The following is a 24519-nucleotide window of genomic DNA, read 5'->3' on the forward strand; positions in this document are numbered from 1 at the left end:
CAAGAAGGGGCCAGATCCTTGGCCCAATGGTGACTGATTGGTAATGCCCATAAACATACATTCATCTCCCTTCTGAGGCCTCCCCTGCCCAGGTGAGCACTCGGTTCTGAAAGGCTGCAGCTTGGCTCAGTGTCCTCAAACTTCAGCTAAACGCCTCCGTTTCTGAGAAATCTTGGAGCAGAGCAGACAAGTGGGGAAGAGTCTCCCCCAGGATCAGTGTCTCAGCCAGACAATGCCTCAGAACGTGCCGCTCTGACGCTGCTGCCTCTGCCCAGGTTATTCTCCTGGCTTTGCTATTGAAATGTGCATTTCTTACAGGGCTGGACTGAGGCACCCCAGCCGCAACATGCTGACAAGGGGCCCTGTCGCGGCCCTGGCCCCATTAGCAGTAGTTGTGGAAGGGGCCACCCACACAAGGGCTGTCTGCTGCGGGTGGAGCCTGTGAACCTATTTAGACAAGCAGGAGGAGAGGCTGGGGGCTCCCTCCCCTTGGGAATCCCAGGGGCTGGGTGTCCTTTTTTCCCACAGGATCAACAGCAAGAATCCTCTCCCTCCCATTGAGAGAGAGAGATACTCGAAAAGGCTCAGGGAGCCCCCCCCATCTATTAGCCAAGGTGTCTATGATTGGATGGGGGAGCTGAGTCATATGACCTACCCCCTGCTGCCACACAAAGCCCCTCTTTTTGCGGAGGGGTTGGCTGTCCCCCAGAGCAGTGAGGCTTGGTGTCAATGTTCCATACACATAAATGGAGCCGTCCCCTCTCATGGCACTGGGCTCAGGCTCTCTACAGACTCAGGCAGGAATCGCTGTGTCTGTCACATTTGGGGCATGTTTTGAATATTTTCTTTGCAACCCAGAAGGTTTGAAACATTCTCTTTTTAATGAAAGCCAAAAGCCTGATTTTATCACATAACTCCAGTAGCTGGGGCCTAGACATGGGTTTGTAGTGCCCCTGTTTCATCTGGCCCTGCCTCCTGCAAATTCCACCCATCAGATGTGCAGATTAATGGCTATCACACATGGTGCCCCTGCAGGTGAAACTCCAGGAAGCCCTGGGCCCTCTGAGGCTGGAGCTGGAGGAGGCCCTGGAGCTGACATCTGAAGAGGAGGAGAAAACCACAGAGTGGCAGGTGGGTGTCTGGGTTTATCCTTCCCCGAGCCCTTCCCCCTGCAGTGTTCCCAGGGTGAGGGGCCAAAAAGCTATAGGCTGATATTACAATCTCCTCTGGCTGTTTGCTCCGAGATGGTGCCATGGTACCAGGAGCGGGAAATGTTTCTGGTGGGGATCACAGTGAAGCATACCAGGGGACAGTTCCTGTCCCATGGTCCATGGCACAGATTCACCCCCGGGCTCTCTGGGGGCAAGAAGGAGATGACATACTCTTACAATGGGTGTGCAGTGTTTGCATGTGAGTCCATTGCCCCATCATACCCACAAACCACGCTGAGTAACTGCAGACGCAGACAGCCCTCAGGAGTGCCAGATCCTCAGAGGTGCTCTCTGCACATCCACACCCAGGGCACCGGGCTCAGTGTGGGCAGATGTTGCCCTGGCCTTTAGGAGTTTGGCCCTAAGGGAGCAGAGCTCAGGGCAGCCCTGGGACTCACTCAGCTGAGCAGACAGAGACAGCCCTTCTTCTCTGCCATCCTCTGCAGCCATCATAGGGCCACTTGACTCATTAATCCTCAGCTGCTGCCTCCTACAATTATAACTACATGGCTGTGGGCAGCCAGCCGGCCTGCCAATATTCACAAAGCAGATACTGTAGTTGTAGAAGGTTGGCATTTGTGTAGAATATATATATTCTATTTGTTCACTCACCCCCACTTCTGGTATTCTCATTCTAGGCGGGGTGGGTGTGCCTATGCAAATGAGATCGGCCCCTGAAGTTCTCTTCCACAACTTGCCACACCTCACCACCAGATGTCAGGGTGGAGCTCATCCTGACACTGCTTACACGCAAAAAGAAAAGGAGTACTAGTGGCACCTTAGAGTCTAACCAATTTATTTGAGCATAAGCTTTCGTGAGCTATAGCTCACTTCATCGGATGTATTCCGATGAAGTGAGCTGTAGCTCACGAAAGTTTATGCTCAAATAAATTGGTTAGTCTCTAAGGTGCCACTAGTACTCCTTTTCTTTTTCTGGTACTCATATTTAGTTTGTGATCTACTATGACCCCCAGATCCCTTTCTGCAGTACTCCTTCCTAGGCAGTCATTTCCCATTTTGTATGTATGCAACTGATTGTTCCTTCCTAAGTGGAGTAGTTTGTATTTTTCCTTATTGAATTTCACCCTGTTTACTTCAGACCATTTCTCCAGTTTGTCCAGATCATTTTGAATTATAATCCTATTCTCCAAAGCACTTGCAACCCCTCCCATCTTTGTATCATCCGCAAACTTTATAAGTGTGCTCTCTATGCCGTTATCTAAATCATTGATGAAGATATTGAACAGAACCAGACCCAGAACTGATCCCTGCGGGACCCCACTCATTATGCCCTTCCAGCATGACTGTGAACCAACAATAACTACTTTTTGGGAATTGTTTTTCAACCAGTTACACACCCAACTTATAGTAACTCCATCTAGGTTGTATTTCCCTAGTTTGTTTATGAGAAGGTCGTGCGAAACAGTTTCAAAACCCTAACTAAAGTCAAGATATACCACATCTACCGCTTCCCCCCATCCAAAGGCATGTTACTGTGTCAAAGAAAGCTATCCGGTTGGTTTAACATGATTTGTTCTTGACAAATCCATGCTGACTGTTACTTATCACCTAATTATCTTCTAGATGTTTGCAAATTGATTGTTTAATTATTTGCTCCATCATGCATCCCATGAAGTGAACTGTAGCTCACGAAACCTTATGCTCAAATAAATTTGTTAGTCTCTAAGATGCCACAAGTACTCCTTTTCTTTTTGCGGATACAGACTAACACGGCTGCTACTCTGAAAGCTAAATGGTCTGTAATTCCCCAGGTTGTCCTTATTCCCCTTTTCATAGATTGACACTATATTTGCCCTTTTCCAGTCTTCTGGAATCTCTTCTGTCTTCCATGACTTTTCAAAGATCACATCATAGTGGAGCTGAAACCAGGGACTTAGGCCTAAGCTCTTTTTGTGCAGTCACTGGGATCTGTGCTCCTCAGTCACTCAGACATAAGCAAAGATCCACCTCTGTCTGTGTAGTGCCTGGCACAACAGGGAACTAGCCTGAGTGGCCTCTAGACCCCACTGCAATGTCCTCCATGTCCCCCTGGCACCCACCCCTCTCTGCAACTCCCACAGCACCTGCCCCTCCAGGTCCCTTGCTACTGCCCCAAATTCCTACCTCCTGCCCCACCCCTGAGCACCTTCCCTCTGCCCCCTGGCACCTGTCTTTCCTCTTCCCTCACCACCACCACCCTTGTTCCTGCAGCCTGCCCTTCCCCCCTTGCCTCCCTGACATCTGTCCCCTTCCTCTGCCAGCCTTTATCCCTCTCTTCTCTGCAACCCCCACTACTCCCCTCCTATCCTTTCTGATTCCTTGATGCCTGACCCGTCCCTCCCACTACTCCATGGAGATCTCCCCCTTCCCTTCCCATCTGCTCCCCTTCCCTGGTGCTTGTTCCTCCCCTCTCCTATGTCCCTCACAAGCACCTGCCCCTCTTTCCATCTCCTCTCCTTCCCCTGCCCCCTTGGCCTTAGATGGGGCCCTGACTCTCCTTAAATGGCCAGCAACCTTGTGTCACAGCAATTAATGGGGACACAGGTTAATTTCCCTTTGATCCCAGTGACCAGCCCCTGCCTCCAGCACTGACTCTGTGACTCTCTCCCCAGTGGATGTGACTCTGGATCCAGACACGGCTCATCCCAGCCTCATCCTGTCTGAGGATCAGAAAACTGTGACATACGAAGACAAACAACAGGATCTGCCTGACAATATTAAGAGATTTGATACTTATCCCATTGTCCTGGGCTTTAACAAATTGACAGGAGGGAGGCATTACTGGGAGGTGGAGGTGGGAGACAAAACAAACTGGACTCTGGGGGTTTGTACAGAATCTGTGACAAGGAAGGGGAAGATTTACCTATCACCTGAGAATGGATTCTGGACAGTGTGTCTGAGATATAAGGAATATAAGGCCCTCACCTCCCATTTAACGCCACTGTCCATGAGCGTCAGGCCCAGCCGGGTAGGGATTTTCCTGGACTATGAGGCAGGAGAGGTCTCATTTTACAATGTGACTGACAAGTCCCATCTCTTCACTTTCACTGACACTTTCTCCGGAACGCTCCACCCTTATTTTTATACTTAGAGTTTACAAAGAGGGATTTAGAAACACATCTCCCTTGATAATCTGCCCAGTCCCAGCTCAGGCTGGAGGGAATCTCTGTTCCTGACAGTGACACCCATGGAGGAGCCTGTCCCCTCCCAGCGCTGACCAGCCCCCAGGTGTGTTCCTATAAGGATGGCCTGGGGAATCATCTGCCTGCCACCGCCTCCCCCGCAGTTCCCAGCACCAAGCCTGTGAGCTAGGGGAGAGGAGAGGGGCAGAGGGGGGATGTAGGCTGCTGGGTTGTGGGCATGCAGAGGCAGAGATGTGTGTAGACACAATGTCAGGGGTGGCTGCTGTTGCTGATGTAAGGGGGACTGTTGTCCCCTTACTGAAACTCAATGAGGATTTTTGGTTGGCCCTCCCAGTAACAAAGGAAAGGGGAATTGCAGATGAGAAACCAAGACCTTGGACTGACAGTCCCCAGGACCAATGGGAAGAGGCAAATGCTCCAGATCCGCCTGATTGACAAAGCAGGCAGGCCAATGAGGGAGTAAGGAGAGCGGGGTCCCATCCTCTGTCTGCCCATAGGGGCCGAGCTAGAGCCACAACAGCCAGAGCGAGAGAAGCAGGCCAGGGTTCAGCGCTGTGCTGGGAGCAGAGCCACGGCAGCCAGAGCCAGAGGAGCAGCCCAGAGAGCTGCGCCAGGGGCAGAACAGCAGCTGCGCTGAGGCAGAGTGAAGCTGGGGCTGGGGCTGAGGCAGAGCGAAGCTGGGGCTGGGGCTGGGGCTGGGGCAGAGTGAAGCTGGGGCTGGGGCTGGGACTGGGGCTGGAGCAGTCCGGAGAGCAGCTGGGGAGAGCGAGGAGGACCCTGGGCAGCGGGCCCAGTGCAGTAAGACCCCACCAGCCAAAAGGCATTGCAGGCCAGAGTTGGCAGCAAACCATCACCCTGATGTGGGGGCCGATGCTGGGGAGATGGGTCCTGCCACCTTCTCCCCAGCACCGGTCACCGCCAGAGCAAGTGTCCGACCCGCAGCATCCCTGCAGCACAGCCAGGGCCTGGGCAGGAGGCCTGGGACGTGTGAGGAACAGACTGTGAACTGCCCGTAAATTCCAGAGACGCTGGTTGTGACGTCCCCGTGCCACAGAGTGGGGTTACTTGTTTCCTTTAAGCTTTTCCATTTTTTCCTTATGTGACGTTATTGACATAAACTATGACCACATAGATCATTGTTGCAACCACTATTATATATTTGCAGCAAATATTGTACAAAGGTTGTTGTGTGAGATGTCTATGAAAAGGTTATGATTTTCTGGTTATGGTTATGCTGTCTGTATGTGTGTAGCATTTTTGTAGTTGAAGTTATGAATATTGGCTATGTACTTGTATCTCAGTGTGTTTTGATTCTAAGTAGCCTTAGTGAAGCTTTTGGTCAGCTTCTTGAGAAAGGACTGTTCTCAGTAAGTGCCCAATCAAGAAACAGGTAACTGACAATGACTCTGGGAGATGCCAGTCCACATCTGAGCTTTCCTGGGAACGTTCAAACTAACACGTAAACAATGGCGTTGGCCTGCAAACTGAGTCATGCATGGTGGACATGTGACTTGCCCATGTGACTCCAGACTCCATCTTGCTGCTGTCATTTTCCGCAGTAAGAACAAAAGGGGTCCTTCCACAGGCAGAGAATATAAAAGGCCCTGAAAACCCTTCCATTTTATCTTCAGTCCTGCTTCTGACCTCTGGAGGAACTTTGCTACACTGAAGCTCTGAACAAAGAACTGTATGACCCATCCCAGATATGGATGTACTCAGAGACTCAATTTAAACTTGCAGTTTATTCCATCACTGCTACAAGCCTGAACCAGGAGCTTTGCCATTACTGTATGTAACTGATTCCATTTAACCAATTTTAGCTCTCATATATATTTCTTTCTTTTATGAATAAACCTTTAGATTTTAGATTCTAAAGGATTGGCAACAGCATGATTTGTGGGTAAGATCTAACTTGTATATTGACCTGGGTCTGGGGCTTGGCCCTTTGGGATCAAGAGAACCTTTTTTCTTTTATTGGGGTATTGGTTTTCATAACCATTCGTCCCCATAATGAGTGGCACTGGTGGTGATACTGGGAAACTGGAGTGTCTAAGGGAATTGCTTGTATGACTTATGGTTAGCCAGTGGGGTGAAACCAAAGTCCTCTTTGTCTGGCTGGTTTGGTGTGCCTTAGAAGTGGAGAAACCCCAACCTTGGGCTGTAATTCCCCTGCTTGAAGCAATTTGTCCTGAATTGATAATCTCAGAAGTGTCACACCAAAGGCAGCATCTTTACACCTTATATTTTTTAATTTGTTGCTGTTCAGTAAATTGTATTTGCTATGAAATGTATATAATGATCAGTGGGTCAGGGAAGTGTCCAGAGTGGAGAGAATACCTCAGAGTGGGGACACTCTAGCCTTTGTCCTAAGTGACAATGACAAGATTGTGGGTCAAGCCCCCCAGGAATCCTTGACCCAGTGATGTTGGGGGTTATGAGGACTCTGCCACACAGGAGAGTGGAAGGGGAGCCCTTGAGGTTAGGCAGGCTTCTGTGTAAAGGGACTAGGAGTGAGGACTCAGATCCTTTCTCAAGTCAATTCCATTGGGGTAGTGTATAAGCCAGGAAAGTTCCCCACAATAGCGGGACCATTCCCCCGCTTACACTAGGGTGGAGTGGGATGGGAGGCTGCAGCAGTAGGAAGTGAAGAGCCCAGATCACAAGAGGAAGACTTGGGGGAGGGGTATATAATGGAGGGGGGGAAGGCCACAAGTAGGAAGAGCCCCTTGCAGAAATGAAAGAGAAGAGACCCCAGTATATGGAGGTGGAGCTCTGAGAAGTGGATGGGGAGATCCCAGGGAAGGGTTGAGTGGGCAGAAGGGAGGGATCCAGGAACAGAGAAAGCTGAAGTCAGGGAAGGGAGGAATGGTGTTAGGAGAGGTGTGAACAGGGGTAGGCAATGTGTCCATTCACAGACCCAAGTGTCCATGGTAAAAATTTTGAGGTCCGTGATAATTTTTCAAAAAAACGTTGAATGACTGAATGACATAACCCCCCCTCCCCCAGTGTCCATCACTAAGTTCAGTAATTTTGCAAAGAGTCCATCGCATAACATGGTGGTGCCGATCCCTGGGTGTGGGTGCCCCCTGCACTCTCTGTTTTTGGGGGAGCCACTAAGCACATGTGGCTCTCAGAATCCTCAGTACAGACAGAACTGATCAAGGTCCCATCTGTGCCCTTAGCTGCACTGCCTCACAGGGCATCTGTGGGACCCTGCAAGACTTGGGGGGAAGGGGAACGTTTATCAGAACTTTATTCTACTGCAAACCATGCCACGGTGTTAGCTGTGCTGGGGCGGTTCTGTTCAGTAACCGGATACCTGGGCAGGCAGTTTGATTTTGTATACAGGCCCACAGTGGGAGAGTGGGGGTGAGTGTGGAGTTGGATGGAAAATAGATCCTGGGAGTGATGGTGAAAAAGTAGCACTCATTGAACGTCTTCAGGGAACCCGGGAACTTGGGTTCACTGATTGTTACACCAACTGGCCCAGAAAGCCTGCTGCTGTGTACCCCGAGGAGCCGGAAGAGGCCTGAAGGCCACAGGTACCAACCCCCGGGGAGGCAGGAAGTAGCCCAGGGGCAGCCCCAGGGGCTGTGGCTCAGTCGGCGTGTTGCGGCTGGATCCCCACCGACGCAGGGGCAGCCGATCCTGCCCCTGCCAGGGCCCTGGGGTGGGACATGGTGGAGTAGGGTGGGGCCGCGTCCCCCTGCCACCCCACCCTGGGTGGCTAACTCCCTACACTTTTCTGAGAAGCTCCTGCTCTGGAGAAGGAGCTTCCTTTACCAGTCACCTTTGCAGACTGTTTGTTCGCTGGCCGCCTGAGACTCCTCAAACCCAGGCCCCAGCCCACCTGCAGACTGTTTGTTTGCTGGCTGCCTGAGCCCCACCCAGGCTAAAGCCAGCCCTGAGATTGTTTGTTGCTGGCTGCCTGAGCCTCCTCAAGCCCGGGGACCAGTTCAGTTATAGACCCTGTTTAAGGGCTGGCAGCTTGAGCCTCCCAAGCCCAGGCTAAAGCTGGCCTGTGACTGTTGGTCGCTCAGCCCTATTGTGGGCTCTTGACTGTCCTGCGGACTCTGGTCCTGGCCAGATGGGACTGGACTGAGTGGCCTCCCTCACCATGGGAGAGCGAGGGACCATTACAGTGTGCCATCTATCGCCCTGCTGCTGTTAGGGAACCCCAATGCCACAAAGCCATCCACTATTTCATGCGCATTGCCAAGAGTCAGAGTCCTTCATAGCAGGATGCGATTAATGGCCCTGCAAACTTGCATTCATGTGGCCCCAGTGGTGGACTTCCCAGCTCCCAACTAATTCATGCCCAGCCAGTAACAGTCTGGAGTCTCCATCTTCCACAGAGTGATCACCATGTGCTTCTCCACCCAGAGGGCAACTTTCATTTTGGTGTCCTTGTGCTTCAGTGCTGGGGCAAGCTCTGCACACAGTTCCATGAAGATGACTTTCCACACAAGGGCGGCAGGGATCATAGGCCAGGAGAGGCTAAGCCTCCCAAAACTGCTGATCCACCACACGTGAACAGCGACACCTGGGCCATGGCCACGCCTGCACTCCGCCCTGAGGTCCCACTCTTCCCTCTGAGGCCTGCCCTCACTCCACCCCTTCCTGGCTCTGCTCTGCCCATTCCCCTGAGGTCCCCACCACATACTGCTCACTGAGTAGGAGGAGAGGAGTGAATGGTGACAGCAAGCAGTGGGAAAAGGGTTTCAGTGGGGAGGTGGCTGAACAGCTCCACCCATTCCCCCTAGGCCTCTTCTGCCCTCTGCTTGCTCCTCTCCTCCTCAGCAGACAAGAGGAGTGACGGTGAGGGGCAGGCAAGGGGGCCAAGTGGTAGCAAGCCATGGGGTGGAGCATGGGCAAGGTGTGGAGAGGGGCAGGGTGTGGGGCAGAGTGGGGGTGGGGCAGGGCAGAGCTTGGGCAGGGCCACCAGAGGAAGGGGCGGGACAGGGGGATAGATTCCCCTAGGGGAAGCTTCACCAACTGGCCATATTTCCACATCCAAAAGTTGTGCAGCCACTGCCTATCATCCCAAACCTACATAATATGATCCCACCACTCAGTGCTTGTTTCCCGAGCCCAGAAGCGACGATCCACCATATGCAGCTGCTCCATGAATGCTAAAAGTAATCTTGTGTTGTTCCTTTCCATGGCACATAGCAGGTCAGGGAACTCTGATTCCTGTCCAGATTGGGAGTCCATGATATGCTACATGACCATCCATGATGTGTTTATAACAGTGACCACAACGGTAGAGAGCAGTGCAGGATCCATCCTTTCAGAGAGAGATGGCGGGCACACAGTAAACAGGGACCATTGAAAAATGCCATGAAACACAGTTGGAAGCCCATGGAATGATAGGGTGGGAAAAACTGCATCATGGGACGTTGAGCCTGCACTCATGACACACTGCGATCCACTCTGTGTTCCCACAACTCCTAGCTGCAGAAGGTGCTGAGTAGCACAGTGGGATAGCCACGCACAGTGCACTGCTCTTACTGTTGAGCACTAAGTGTGGACGCGCTCTGCCGACGGAAGAAGCATTCTGTGAACATGCACAAGTGATGTAATTATACTGGTTTTTGATTGTTGGCATGACTTCAGTCAACAGCATTGTACCCAGTTGAACTAAATATATCTGCAGTAGCATGTCTAGTCATTGCTCCTTTCCCACCACAGTTGAGTTTCCACTCCTGGTCCCAGGTGGTTGCTCCCCAGACACTATCAGGTCTCCTCAGTCTGTTCCCAGATCACCATCTTGCAGCTGGAACAGACAAGTGTCCTGAGAGCCTAGTGGATTGGACGTATCTGTTTATCCCACACACTGTGCAGTGCAGGAGCCTTCTAACCAGCTCCCCTCATGCACGCTGCCCACAGCCATTGGACTTCAACCCTGACCTGGGGAAAATCTCTCTCTAAAGCTGAGATGAAAGTTCTGATTCCACTAGCCATTGAGTCATTGGCCTCTGCTGCTGAGACCGATGACAAAGGGAACCAGTCAGTGCAGGTCCTGCTAGTTATATCTGTGTATGATGGTGACACCTGCCCCACTAGGGACCAGGCTGAGATTCCAGCACCTTCCACAGTGGCCTGTGACCTGCCACCAGATGAACTTTCAGCCACTGAGAGGGGTTTAGCATTTGATCCTTTGTGTTCCTTTGTCACTATTGTCAGTTCCTGACCTACTGGCTGATTGCTCAGCTCTGTACTGCAATGCCATCTCATTCCATTTTCTTAGGGTCAGAGACAGTTTTTCCTCACTGCTGGTTGATGAGGTGTCCTTTGTTTCCTTATAGCTGGAGGCAGTCTTTTTTTCTTGTACTCCAAGAAGAGGAAGATAGGTGGGGCAGCTGGGGAGAGGAAAGAGCAGGAGAATGGAAGATTTGAAATAATAAGGGAAGGGGATACAGTAGAAAGAAAGAAGCAAGGCAAAGGGTGAAGGTGAAATCAAGTGAGAGGAAAGAAAAGGAATAGCTGGAAGGAGAAAAGAAAAGGCAGAAACCTTCAGGTTAGAAACTTTACAGTTTTTATATACTCCCATCCTGTTACTGCACAAAGTCCAGGCTGCACCATCCTGGATCATTGGCTCCCAGGGTATGTCTCTTTAAATCTGCTCCTGCACAATACCAGAGGGACCAGGTTTTCAGGACAGCTGTCTGGGGATTCCAGCTGAGTAACAACAAGCCTGTGGCAGGAGGGGACCTGCCTAATTGCTGCTCCATTACTGGCTCTGGAGAGTGAAATTCTTTCCACTCTGCAGAGAGATCCCAGGGTATTTCTAAGCACAGCCAAAAATCTCCAAGTGGAAGCTGCTTCCAAGGATCTGGTCTCTACAGACTGTGAGCACCATTTGAGCTGAGCCTGAATCACCAAGTCCTGGGGAGAGGAATCAGAACGAGACTTCTCCCATCCTCATTGCAATGACACTGCTGGGCAAAGGAACTTCTGGCCAAACCAGCACCAGGAGCTGGCACAGTGTGGCATCTGAGCCATGCCCTTTATCTGACCATGCCCCTGCTACCAGCTACAGGCGGGGCCTGGAGTAATAGGAGCCCTGAGGGAAGAACTCATGTTTACAAAAGCAAGAAGAGCCAGAAGGGAGAGTGTGTGAGTCAAGGGCGAGATTTCAAACTGCTCTGTGAGAAGAATCAGATCCCAACTGTGAGATTTGTGACAGATCCAAGCAGCACAGAGCTCACACTACAGTTCCCATAGAGGAGGCTGCCCAGAGTAATGTGGTAGGAAAGCATTGTCCAGTGTAACATTTCCTAGCTGTTGTCGATTTCTCTGTAAGATCCCAGCACCTCTGACCTTCTTGCTCCTCTGTCGGACTTCATCTTTCTAAGCTGTCTACCCATAACCATTAAATAAATAAAGTATTTGTTGGCCTTTCTCTGTATGCACTGCACAGCCCAGAGTGAGAGCAGGGCACCACTGGGTGACACAGGAATCCTGATCTGTTGCAGGAACACCACTACGGTGTGCCCCTGAGAGTTAAACTGTAATCCAGGAGCCTCAAACCTTTTGGGTGGGGTCTGGGAAAGGGCGCGTTTAAGCATGAGGCAGGCTGAGGTGTCAGCACTGCACCCAGAGAGTCTAGGCAGTCAGACACTGGGTCCCCATTCTCAAGAGGAGGTATTAGACAATAGGTCTTCACCCCAAGAGTGTGCTAGGAGATTAGAGTACAGGCTGGACTCTGTTCAGGCTCTGTAACTGTGAAATACCCCACGAGCCAGAGCAGCAGATTCCCCTCCCAGCTGTCCTATGGGGTGGCTCACTGTCATCTGTGCCACCCGCACACCAAGCAGAAAGGCAAGCTGAGAGTGCCAATATGCACAGCATGCAAATCACCTGAGCAGAGGAATGAACTCCTTGTCCCTGAGCTCAAAGAACACTGCCTATTCCCTCAAATCAGTACATGGTGCCATGGGTGTTCTTGACAAAGGAGTTTCTGAGGAAACATTTGCTCACATAGATACTAAAACTTTGGCAGCTCACTACGTTCTGAGATATTCCTAAACTGGTCTTTCATGCCATTGAAAAGCTGATCTCAGGGGCAGTCCAATGGGACACATTTTTGGACGGTCAGAAATCTAGATTTGTTTCAGGTAATCACAGGGTTAGGAGGGACTAAAAGGGTCATCCACGCTAACTCCCTGCCAAGATTCAGGAGCTGTTGTGTCTAAACCATCCAAGACAGACGGCTATCCAGCCTCCTTTTGAAAACCTCCAGTGAAGGAGCTTCCACAACTTTCCTAGACACTGTTCCATTGTCCTACTGTTCTTACAGTTAGCAAGTTTTTCCTGAGCTTTAATTTAAATCTGCTATTCCTAATTCTAAAACAAAGTGTTATAAAAATCTGAAAATGATAAAAGCAGAGTATTTGGGGGTATGTTTTGGGAACCCCTTGACCAAATAACTCCAAAATAGCCTCACAAGCTCTATTTCAGACTCTTTTAAAGAGTACCATGTTTAGAAGGAAGATATATATCCACATGGGTTTCAATGCACTTCCAAGTTCATAAGCAGGTCATTTTATGGAGGGTGGCAGCTCTACAGCCCCTTGATTAAACCAGTCAACTTGCCCCCCCATAGAGTGTACCCCACCTTACTCTTAACTTGTCTTTTGGTCAGTGGCGAATCAAATCCTCTGCACCTCCTCGCTCCCTCAAAAGAGTGGAAAACACCAAGCAGAAAAAAGCTTTATATTTATTAAAAAGGTTCAGTTAACAAAAAAATGAGGGCTTCAATCACTTAGGGAGTGATTATGTAAGGTCAGAACAGAGAAAAAGTGCAACATTTGCAGAAATCACTTTTCCAAGGCATTAAAATGGCTCCACTTTTCATGAACCAGTGAATTAAATAGATGGATTACATAATGAATGACACCATCACGTTCAGTAGCATCTCCCAGTCCCTCTGTCACCCTGGCTCATGTCTCTCCTTGTCACTTTCTTTCACTTTCATTCTCCCACTCTCTGAGCTCCTATCTGACAGTCTCTGACCCCTACAGTCAGCTACACTCCTCAAGGATCACACAGGCCAGTGACAAACAGGTTGCACAATTCTTGGAGCAATGCGGTTGGTTTCTCCATTTCAGTAGCATCTTGGTCTTTATACTTTAACAATTCAGAGGCCCCATCAAGCCTTATGGTCATACAAACTGATTGTATGGTAGAAGGCTTTCAGGAAGACAAGCGTTCTCCAGGGTCATAGAAATTAGGGTGTCTGAGGCTAGAGAAGTTGATTTCAGGGTCTTTAGAAGGGATGTTTTCCCCAAGTGTCAGGGACACAGTCTGAGCTGTGATTGTTCACTCTGAACCCAAAGCCAGGGGTGCATTCTCTCCCCCCTGAAGGAAGCCGGTGGGAAAGTGAAGATTGGGGCATCATTATCAGCATTCAGAAATGTCACCAGCCCCTGTTCATAGTCCAGACAAACCCGGATCCTCCTGGGGACCCAGCTCAGGGGCAGAGGAATTTTAGGGGAGGTGAGAGCCTGGAACTCACCCCACTACTGCTCCATAGCCCGATCCCCCACTCAGGGTTAAAGCAGAACAATCCCTTCCTCCTCACAGACTCTCTGGCAACCCCCACAGCCCAGATTATTTCACCTCCCACCTCCACCTCCCAGTAGTATCTCCCAGATGTGAATCCCTCACAGCCCAGCACGCAGGGTATCAAATCTTTGATCCAGGGTATCAAATCTCTTGGGATTGTTGGGCAGTCTGTGCCATTTGTCTCCCCGTCTGACACTTTTCTGACCCTCAGAGAGGAGGAGTTGGGGATGAGCCGTGTCTGGATCCAGAGTCACATTCACTGAGGAGAGAGGGAAGCAGAGTATTAGAGCCAGAGATCAGCCCTGAGGTGAGTGGCCTGTCCACTCATTCCTATGAATTTAATATATATAATGCGTATGAATATCTATGAAAATCCCAGGGTCAGAGTTAAGGGTGTTTGGATGATAGTGAGAATGTTTCCGTTCATTGCTGTGGGCATGAACTCAGCGTTAAGGTTGGGGTTGGATTGTTTGTCCGACTTCAACTTGGGCACGTCTTAGTAATGTTTTTATTTTTAGGACTGGTTGTGTCATGGTCAGCATTGGCTTAGCTACAAGTTCAAGAAAACATTTTCATGGGAATTTTCTCGTAACTGAAAAATAATCTCCACCTTGAAATCTCACCCTGTCTGTGTGATCCTAGAGTATTCTCTTTTTTTTCCTCCAGTTCAACTGGCAGAGTGTCTACAGGGAGAAAAGATAAAATCAGTGAGATTTTATGTTGTGATATTTATAACAACATCCCCACTCTTAATTCACATGACTGTGTTTTAATTGTGGCAGAGAAACAGACAGAGAGGGACAGAGACACACACAGGTCTTTAATACAAACGAGTCTGAAACCTTCCATTTTCTCTTTCATTCAGGCATCTCACAGCAATGGAATCAATATCCATTAAGTCTCTCAACCATCCTAGGAGGTACAATCTCTAAGAGTTGTTTACTGTTCTCTCATCCTCCCTCTCCAACCCTTGGTTGATTTGTCTCATTCTCCTATTGCCTTTTGTCATGACCTAGACCCAGATCCTGTAAGGACTTTAGCGTGACTATAATTTTATCTACTTTGGGCCCTTTGCCATTAATAGAATGTTAAGGGTTTGCAGGATCAGGGCCCTGAGCTGTAAGCTCTTTGGGTCTGTTTGCTCAGCATCTGTACAGAGCTCAGAACAATGTGGTCCTTGTTGTCCATTGACTGAAATACAAACAACAACAAAAACATTGTATAGATTTGGAAATTAAGGCTGGAAGAGGTTTGGCTCAATGGGCCAGATTCATGCCTGCACTGGCAAAGGGATAGAAGGGGACAGTTTTTGATCTCCCTATTCGTAGTATCATCGAATCATAGAATATCAGGGTTGGAAGGGACCTCAGGAGGTCATCTAGTCCAACCCTCTGCCCAGAGCAGGACCAATCCCCAACTAAATCATCCCAGCCAGGGCTTTGTCAAGCCTGACCTTAAAAACCTCTAAGGAAGGAGATTCTACCACCTCCCTAGGTAACGCATTCCAGTGTTTCACCACCCTCCTAGTGAAAAAGTTTTTCCTAATATCCAACATAAACCTCCCCCACTGCAACTTGAGACCATTACTCCTCGTTCTGTCATCTGCTACCACTGAGAACAGTCTAGAGCCATCCTCTTTGGATCCACCTCTCAGGTAGTTGTAGGCTGCTATCAAATCCCCCCTCATTCTTCTCTTCCGCAAACTAAACAATCCCAGTTCCCTCAGCCTCTCCTCATAAGTCATGTGTTCCAGTCCCCTAATCATTTTTCTTGCCCTCCGCTGGATGTTTTCCAATTTTTCCACATCCTTCTTGTAGTGTGGGGCCCAAAACTGGACACAGTACTCCAGATGAGGCCTCACCAATGTCAAATAGAGGGGAACAATTACGTCCCTTGATCTGCTGGCAATGCCCCTATTCAACGGTTACAGAGGCCAGTACAAGCCTAGCACATGATAGAGAAGTCCTGAGGTCCTGGCACAGTTGCACCCTTGTGCCACTGGCCTCCTGTGATATTTCCCAGGTGTACCCAGGGTTGTGAGCACTTCACTGCCGTGTGCCTTACCATGAGAAGCCATATCTGCGCCTGCCTTGGGCCAGCTCCCAACTCCATTGGCCATAGGCAACACAAGCACTGCCCTCTAGGCCCCCTAGGCCCTGCAGTCTCACTTCACGTTACTGATTGGCTCATTCCAACCCTCAAACCCTGCAAGCATCTCCCTGGAGCGTCCATCCCCTGGTTCACCGGACACTCGTAGTGTTCACGGATTCGCTGCTTCTAAAGAAACAGTGCACACCAGTTTAGCCGTTACACTTCAGGTCACTGTGCTGCTTGACACAAGGCACTTAGCTATTTTTGTATTGAAAACAAGCACCGTATACTTTTATTTAACAAAGAATCAAGATTCAAGTCATAGCAAGTAGTATTGGAAACAAATGGTTACATTTAAAATAGGGCTGTCAAATGACTAAAAAGCATTAATCGTGATTAATCACGAGATTTTAAAAAGTTGTGATTAATCGCAGTTTTAATTGCACTGTTAAACAATAACAGAATACCATTTATTTAAATAGTTTTGCTCTTTGGGGGAAGAGTGTGTGTGTGTGTGTGTGTGTGCGTGCGTGCGCGCTGGGGAAGCGTTGTCTCTTTAAGCAGAGCACTCAGAAGCCTGAGCACTTTTTCAGCCAACAGCAGCTCCTGTCGACCGCACTCATTCCTGAGCTGGCAGCAGCAGCAGACAGGCTCCCCCTGTTCCCTGACCCCAGCTCAGCAGTAACCAGGTACATGGGTGGGGGCAGGGGGAACCCCAACATCAGCCCCCACCCCACCCCTTCCACTCTGTGAAGAAGAGTGAAGCCAGGTTCCTAGTCTGGAGTAGCTTGGTCTGGGGTGGCTCCATGGGTGGGAGGGAGGAGCAGCAGTGGAGAAGGGTGATGCGGGGAGGAGCACCCCCGCCCTGGAGGCATGCAGCAGCACCCCCTGAGCACGGCACCCTAGTATGCAATTAATGCACATTAAAAAAAGTATTGAGTTCTTCTGAGTTAATCACATGCATTAACTGTTATTAATTGGCAGCCTAATTATTATTTTTATTACCAATATTTGCACTGTACAATTTGCAATCTACAAGTCGAAGCATGAAGGGGCATACAAATATTTAACATATCTGGCACAAAAATACCTTGCAATGCCCGCTACAACAGTGCCATGAAAATGCCTGTTCTCACTTTCAGGTGACATTGTAAATAAGAAGTGGTCAGCATTCAGCAATTGGCTGAACAAGAAGTAGGACTTAGTGGACTTGTAGGCTCTAAAGTTTTACATTGTTTTGTTTTTAAGTGCAGTTATGTAACAAAATATTCTACATTTATAAGTTGCATTTTGACAATAAAGAGATTGCACTCCAGTACTTGAAAGGAATTGAAAACTACTATTTCTTTTGTTTATCTTTGTTACAGTGCAAATATTTGTAATAAAAATAATATAAAGTGAGCACTGTACACTTTGAATTCTGTGTTGTAATTTAAATCAATATATTTTAAAACATAGAAAACATCCAATTTATGATAAATTTAAATTGGTATTCTATTATTGTTTAACAGTGCAATTAAAACTGCCATTAATTGTGACTAATTTTTTTTAATTTAGTTAATTTGTTTTGCATTAATTGCTTGAGTTAACTACAATTGAGAGCCCTAATTTAAAACAAAATCATAATACATACTCTAGAGCCCAGTCTCAATTAACAAGGTACTCTCCTATCTAATTAAGTATTGCTCACCCAAAAATCCTTGCAGCAATTTACAGCCAGGTTGACTGTGATCCTTCGTTCCTGAGGCAAATATGCTGCCAGTCTGCTTCCACACAGATATATCAGGACAATCCATTGTCCTTATTCCTAAAGAAGACACCCTCCTACTGGTTGTTTTTTCCTGTATTTTCCTTTCTTGTAGATTTCAAAATCTCTTAAACAGCATCTGGCTCACTATGCAAATAGGCCTATAGTGTGAGAACACAATATAGAATACCCAAATATCTGGATAGAGATGTGTATCTGTTACTCCCCCAGTGGAAGGAACATTTCCAATGTAGGTCACGCCCAGATATATCCCAAAAATTCATTGTCTTTACTTGTAAACAGGACCCCTGCCTGCTCTTTATTCCTTTCTGTAAAATTTTGCTCTTGAAGATTTCTTTTGATGAGCATTTGGCAGAGTAGGCAAACAGGCTCCATTGTGAAATCATAGAATCATAGAATCATAGAATATCAGGGTTGGAAGGGACCCCAGAAGATCATCTAGTCCAACCCCCTGCTCGAAGCAGGACCAATTCCCAGTTAAATCATCCCAGCCAGGGCTTTGTCAAGCCTGGCCTTAAAAACCTCTAAGGAAGGAGATTCCACCACCTCCCTAGGTAACGCATTCCAGTGTTTCACCACCCTCTTAGTGAAAAAGTTTTTCCTAATATCCAATCTAAACCTCCCCCACTGCAACTTGAATCCATTACTCCTCGTTCTGTCATCTGCTACCATTGAGAACAGTCTAGAGCCATCCTCTTTGGAACCCCCTTTAGGTAGTTGAAAGCAGCTATCAAATCCCCCCTCATTCTTCTCTTCTGCAGGCTAAACAATCCCAGCTCCCTCAGCCTCTCCTCATAACTCATGTGTTCCAATCCCCTAATCATTTTTGTTGCCCTTCGCTGGACTCTCTCCAATTATCCACATCCTTCTTGAAGTGTGGGGCCCAAAACTGGACACAGTACTCCAGATGAGGCCTCACCAATGTCGAATAGAGGGGAACGATCACGTCCCTCGATCTGCTCGCTATGCCCCTACTTATACATCCCAAAATGCCATTGGCCTTCTTGGCAACAAGGGCACACTGCCGACTCATATCCAGCTTCTCGTGCACTGTCACCCCTAGGTCCTTTTCCGCAGAACTGCTGCCTAGCCATTCGGTCCCTAGTCTGTAGCTACATACAATACCCAAACATACAATACCCAAAACATACAATACCCAAAGCACCCATGACCAGACAGAGAAATAAGTATCTGTAACCTCTTGTTTGAAAGGAATATTCTTGAGCTAAATCACCTCCTAGTGACCCACCCTAATCCCAAATCCTTGAGAACACAATTTTCAGAAGAGACATATAACTACTTAAACAGTGTCTGGACATATATTTTGCAATGATTATGGCAACCAATGGGCTCTTGGTAGAGTCATCACATGCCACCCTTCGGTTAACTACAATTCCTATATCTGACCCAGAGGATCTCTGCAAAACCCTCTGCACCCCCTGTGCCCTCTGCCTGTTGGCACCAAGAGGTCCCTGGTTTACACCCCTATCCAGCTTTGCAAGGGTGCAGAGTATGAAAGACACATCTTTAACCAGGTCATCCACCTTTTATGACATTGGCAGACCAAGTGCCAGCTCTGACCAATGCTGTAGGCATTAGCTAAGCACTGACAAACTCATAGCTGGAAACAAACCAGCTCACATGTACATTAGTTTTGTTCAAAATACATATTAGTCTTATATGAATGTATTTAATACTTAGACTCTATGAAATGCTTATAAATTGCAGCATGCATTAATCTCCCTTGTAATACTTGTGTTCCATGCTATAAGGAAATATGTCAGTTTTGCTTTATAACTTTGAAAATGTTTGCTCTGAACCTGTAAACCCAAGCATGGGAACTTCCCTCCTCCCCTCCCCCTTCGCCCCTTTAAGGAGACCTAGCAAGATTAAATTTGACATTAAGAAACATCACAATACAAAGGATTGGTGAATGGCCCTATCACACCTTGGAAATGCCCCATGCAAGGAAGCTCTTCTCATGGACTGGTAAGCCAAATGTAAAAGAAAAAACAGGGTCACAAGAAGATTTGTCATCTCTTTGCTCTTTGGACTCTCACAGGCCAGAGACATTAAATGAAGGTAGGGATCGCCAGGGGCTACCCCTGCATTTGCCCTAAAAGACATTTTGAATTGACAGATTATTACATCTCTGTCATCTTTAGGAATCTTAGCTGGTAATTCATTTGTGTGTATATTTGCTTGCTTTAACCTGTAAATAACTCTCGTATTTCATTTTTGTAGTTAATAAACCTTTAGATAGTTTATTATAGGATTGGCTACAGGAATGGTCTTTGGTGTAAGATCAAGGGTACCAGCTGATCTGGGGGAAGTGACTGATCTCTTGGGACTAGAAGCAACCTGAATATATTGTGATTTTTAGTGTAAAGCCTTGTCTACACTACATAATTTTGTCGACATAATTTTGTCGGCAAAAGTCAGGTTTCATTGACAAAACAGTGGAGGTGTACACACTGCAGTGTTCCTTCTGCCAACAAAACTCTCCTACTTTGCCAACAAAATAAAACCACCTCGACAAAAGGCATAGAGCTATTTGCAACAAAGTTATATCAAGAAAGTGTTAATGTATACGCCGCGCTTGGTTATGTTGCTAGAAATGGCCTCTAGGAGGTGTCCCAAAATGCCCATCCTGACTGATCTGGTCAGCAGTTTGAACTCCACCGCCCTGTACCCAGGTACACACCCTTTAAAGGCCAGGGAATTTTTGAAATTCCACTTCCTGTTTCCTCGGCATGGAGAGCTCACATATCATCTCCCCAGCTGACCATGGTGGCTCCACGCAGCAAACATTCTCCCACTCAGAGTACCCCGCAGTTGTTGGATCTGCTGGTACTATGGGGAGAGGAGGCTGTGCAGTCCCAGCTGCACTCCAGCTGTAGGAACTTCGATACCTGTGGGCAGATTTCTCATGGTTTACTGGAAAAGGGGTATGAACAGGACAGTGCTGAGTGAAGATAAAGGAGCTGAGGCAGGCGTACCAGAAGGCAAGGGAGGCAAACCGTTGCTCTGGTGCTATGCCAAAGACCTGCTGCTTCTATAAGGAGCTGGCTGCCATCTTTAGCAGTGAACCCATCTCCACCGCCAAGAGCCTCGTGGATACTTTAGCGGGGCTGCAGGCAGCGGACAGTAGACTCAACCCCAAGGACAAAGTTGTGGATGAGAAGTTTGAATTGGAAGACAATGTGGAGCACACAGCAGGGTTGTCCTGTGGTGCAGCAAGTCAGGACCTCTTTTCCACTCAGGAGGGGTCTAGCAAGTCCCAGCAGTCTGGCTCTGGCATGCATGATACAGGAGAGGAGAGCTTTGGTAAGTGATCTATTTGAGTTGATACTGCTCAGTTATCTGACGTAGAGCTGTCCTTTGTATAGTCTAGAAGTGGGTGAAGGGATAGGGGCCGGTTTTGTTCAATATCTTCATAAATGATCTGGAGGATGGTGTGGATTGCACTCTCAGCAAATTTGTGGATGATACTAAACTGGGAGGAGTGGTAGATACACTGGAGGGCAGGGATAGGATACAGAGGGACCTAGACAAATTGGAGGATTGGGCCAAAAGAAATTTGATGAGGTTCAATAAGGATAAGTGCAGGGTCCTGCACTTAGGACGGAAGAACCCAATGCACAGCTACAGACTAGGGACCGAATGGCTAGGCAGCAGTTCTGCGGAAAAGGACCTAGGGGTGACGGTGGACGAGAAGCTGGATATGAGTCAGCAGTGTGCCCTTGTTGCCAAGAAGGCCAATGGCATTTTGGGATGTATAAATAGGGGCATAGCGAGCAGATCGAGGGACGTGATTGTCCCCCTCTATTCGACATTGGTGAGGCCTCATCTGGAGTACTGTGTCCAGTTTTGAGCCCCACACTACAAGAAGGATGTGGATAAATTGGAAAGAGTCCAGCGAAGGGCAACAAAAATGATTAGGGGTCTGGAACACATGACTTATGAGGAGAGGCTGAGGGAACTGGGATTGTTTAGTCTGCAGAAGAGAAGAATGAGGGGGGATTTGATAGCTGCTTTCAACTACCTGAGAGGTGGTTCCAGAGAGGATGGTTCTAGACTATTCTTAGTGGTGGAAGAGGACAGGACAAGGAGTAATGGTCTCAAGTTGCAGTGGGGGAGGTTTAGGTTGGATATTAGGAAAAATGTTTTCACTAAGAGGGTGGTGAAACACTGGAATGCGTTACCTAGGGAGGTGGTAGAATCTCCTTCCTTAGAAGTTTTTAAGGTCAGGCTTGACAAAGCCCTGGCTGGGATGATTTAATTGGGGATTGGTCCTGCTTTGAGCAGGGGGTTGGACTAGATGACAACCTGAGGTCCCTTCCAACCCTGATATTCTATGTTCCTATTCTATGTCTCCACGCGGATTTTACATCAAGTTAGCTATCTCCGTGTAAACACACTTTTGCAGTGAAGACAATGCCTGGGAGACTCCTACCTCAAGCCCCGAACTTCTGGTTGAGCTAGAAATTATTTGCAACTTTTAAGAGCCCACTGATTGAAAGAGGTTAAACACATACAACATTTCTCCATTTTATCTTTGTGCAACTGACAGCACTCTGTGTAGTCAGGTTTCAGAGTAGCAGCCATGTTCGTCTGTATTCACAAAAAGAAAAGGAGGACTTGTGGCACCTTAGAGACTAACCAATTTATTTGAGCATAAGCTTTCGTGAGCTACAGCTCACTTCATCAGATGCATAAAGTGGAAAATACAGTGAAGATGTTTTTATACACACAGACCATGAAAAAATGGGTGTTTATCACTTCAAAAGATTTTCTCTCCCCCACCCCACTCTCCTGCTGGTAATAGCTTACCTAAAGTGATCACTCTCCTTACAATGTGTACGATAATCAAGGTGGGCCATTTCCAGCACAAATCCAGGGTTTAACAAGAATGTCTGAGGAACAGTGGGGGGGAGGGGGAAGGAATAAACAAGGGGAAATAGGTTACCTTGCATAATGACTCAACCACTCCCAGTCTCTATTCAAGCCTAAGTTAATTGTATCCAATTTGCAAATGAATTGCAATTCAGCAGTCTCTGGTTGGAGTCTGTTTCTGAAGTTTTTCTATTGTAATATCGCAACTTTCATGTCTGTAATTGCGTGACCAGAGAGTGAAGAAGAGTGAAGCCTGTTGATGGTTCTTTAGCCACTTGGATGTGCAGCGGTGCAGCTGCTCACAATGCACATAGAGGCAGGGGTAGGAAAATGGCAGTCCAGCATCAGAGTTACTCATGCCAAGCCACTGGCCAAGTGGTCTGGACATGAGGAGGGAGCAGGGCCTTGTCAGATGCACATCTGATGCTCCTGGAAGTTGGTTTGCAGAATCAGACCCCCAGAGAAGCATTCACCAAATCTTTGGAAGCTGTGCACTGCTTCAGGACAATACAATCAGTCATGTCTCTCTCCCCCCACACCCTCCACATGTGTATTCGTCAAGACCTAATCATCTTTATTTATACCTCCTCTGTACCCCTCTAACTAGTGCTTCGTACACATCCCCAGGGGAAGGGGAGGGCAAATGAGTGCACCCCACGCTCAGAGAGACACTGACCTGGGAGCGATTTCTAGACACAGTTGAAAATCTTTTCCAAAGGAAGGATTGTCTGTAGAAAAGTGACTATTTTTGGAATGCAAGGGTTTTTCGTGAAAGATTGTCAAGACTAGGACTTTCCTGTTTTCACAATATTGTTCTGATACTTTTAAAATCAATCTTTTGTTCACTATATACTCTGTTCCATGCCTCTACCCCCTTTGACCCAAAACCTGAGTTTGTTTTGGGTTAAAGTGGGTGGAGGCATGGCAAAGTAGCAGCCGTGTTAGTCTGCATCTGCAAGACTAACACTGTTTCAGAGTAGCAGCCATGTTAGTCTGTATCCGCAAAAAGAAAAGGAGGACTTGTGGCACCTTAGAGACTAACAAAGACATTTGAGCGTAAGCTTCCATGAGCTACAGCTCACTTCATCGGATGCATGCAATGGAAAATACAGTGTGGAGATTTTATATACATAAAGAACATGAAAGAATTGGTGTTACCATAGAGACTGTAACAAGAGTGATCAGGAAAGGTGAGCTATTACCAGCAGGAGAGCAGGGGTGGGCGGGGGAGGGGGCGGAGGGCGAAGAAAACCTTTTGTAGTGATAATCAAGGTGGGCCATTTCCAGCAGTTGACAAGAACAGTAGGGGGGTGGAATAAACAAGGGGAAATAGTTTTACTTTGTGTAATGACACATCCACTCCCAGTTTTTATTCAAGCCTAAATTAATTGTATCCAGTTTGCAAATTAATTCCAATTCAGCAGTCTCTCCTTGGAGTCTGTTTTTGAAGTTTTTTGTTGTTGAAGAATTGCCCCTTTTAGGTCTGAGTTTGAGTGACCAGAGAGATTGAAGTGTTCTCCGACTGGTTTTTGAATGTTATAATACTTGACGTCTGATTTGTGTCCATTTATTCTTTTATGTAGAGACTGTCCAGTTTGGCCAATGTACATGGCAGAGGGGCCTTGCTGGCACATGATGGCATATATCACATTGGTAGATGTGCAGGTGAACGAGCCTCTGATAGTGTGGCTGATGTGATTAGGCCCTATGATGGTGTCCCCTGAATAGATATGTGGACAGAGTTGGCAACGGGCTTTGTTGCAAGGATAGGATCCTGGGTTAGTGGTTCTGTTGTGTGGTGTGCGGTTGCTGGTGAGTATTTGCTTCAGGTTGGGGGGCT

General features: G+C 47.8%; 1 protein-coding gene and 1 pseudogene across 6 annotated transcripts in view; one reads left to right on the plus strand and one right to left on the minus strand.

Annotated features, from left to right (window-relative positions):
- Positions 1-24519, minus strand: part of BTNL2 (butyrophilin like 2) — a 1264829-nt gene that overhangs the window by 89372 nt on the left and 1150938 nt on the right. The gene's annotated exons all lie outside the window — the stretch shown is intronic.
- Positions 1021-5025, plus strand: LOC144929335 (E3 ubiquitin-protein ligase TRIM39 pseudogene; annotated as a pseudogene).

Source organism: Lepidochelys kempii, chromosome 14 (genome assembly GCF_965140285.1).
Source record: "Lepidochelys kempii isolate rLepKem1 chromosome 14, rLepKem1.hap1, whole genome shotgun sequence".
Taxonomy (NCBI): domain Eukaryota; kingdom Metazoa; phylum Chordata; order Testudines; family Cheloniidae; genus Lepidochelys; species Lepidochelys kempii.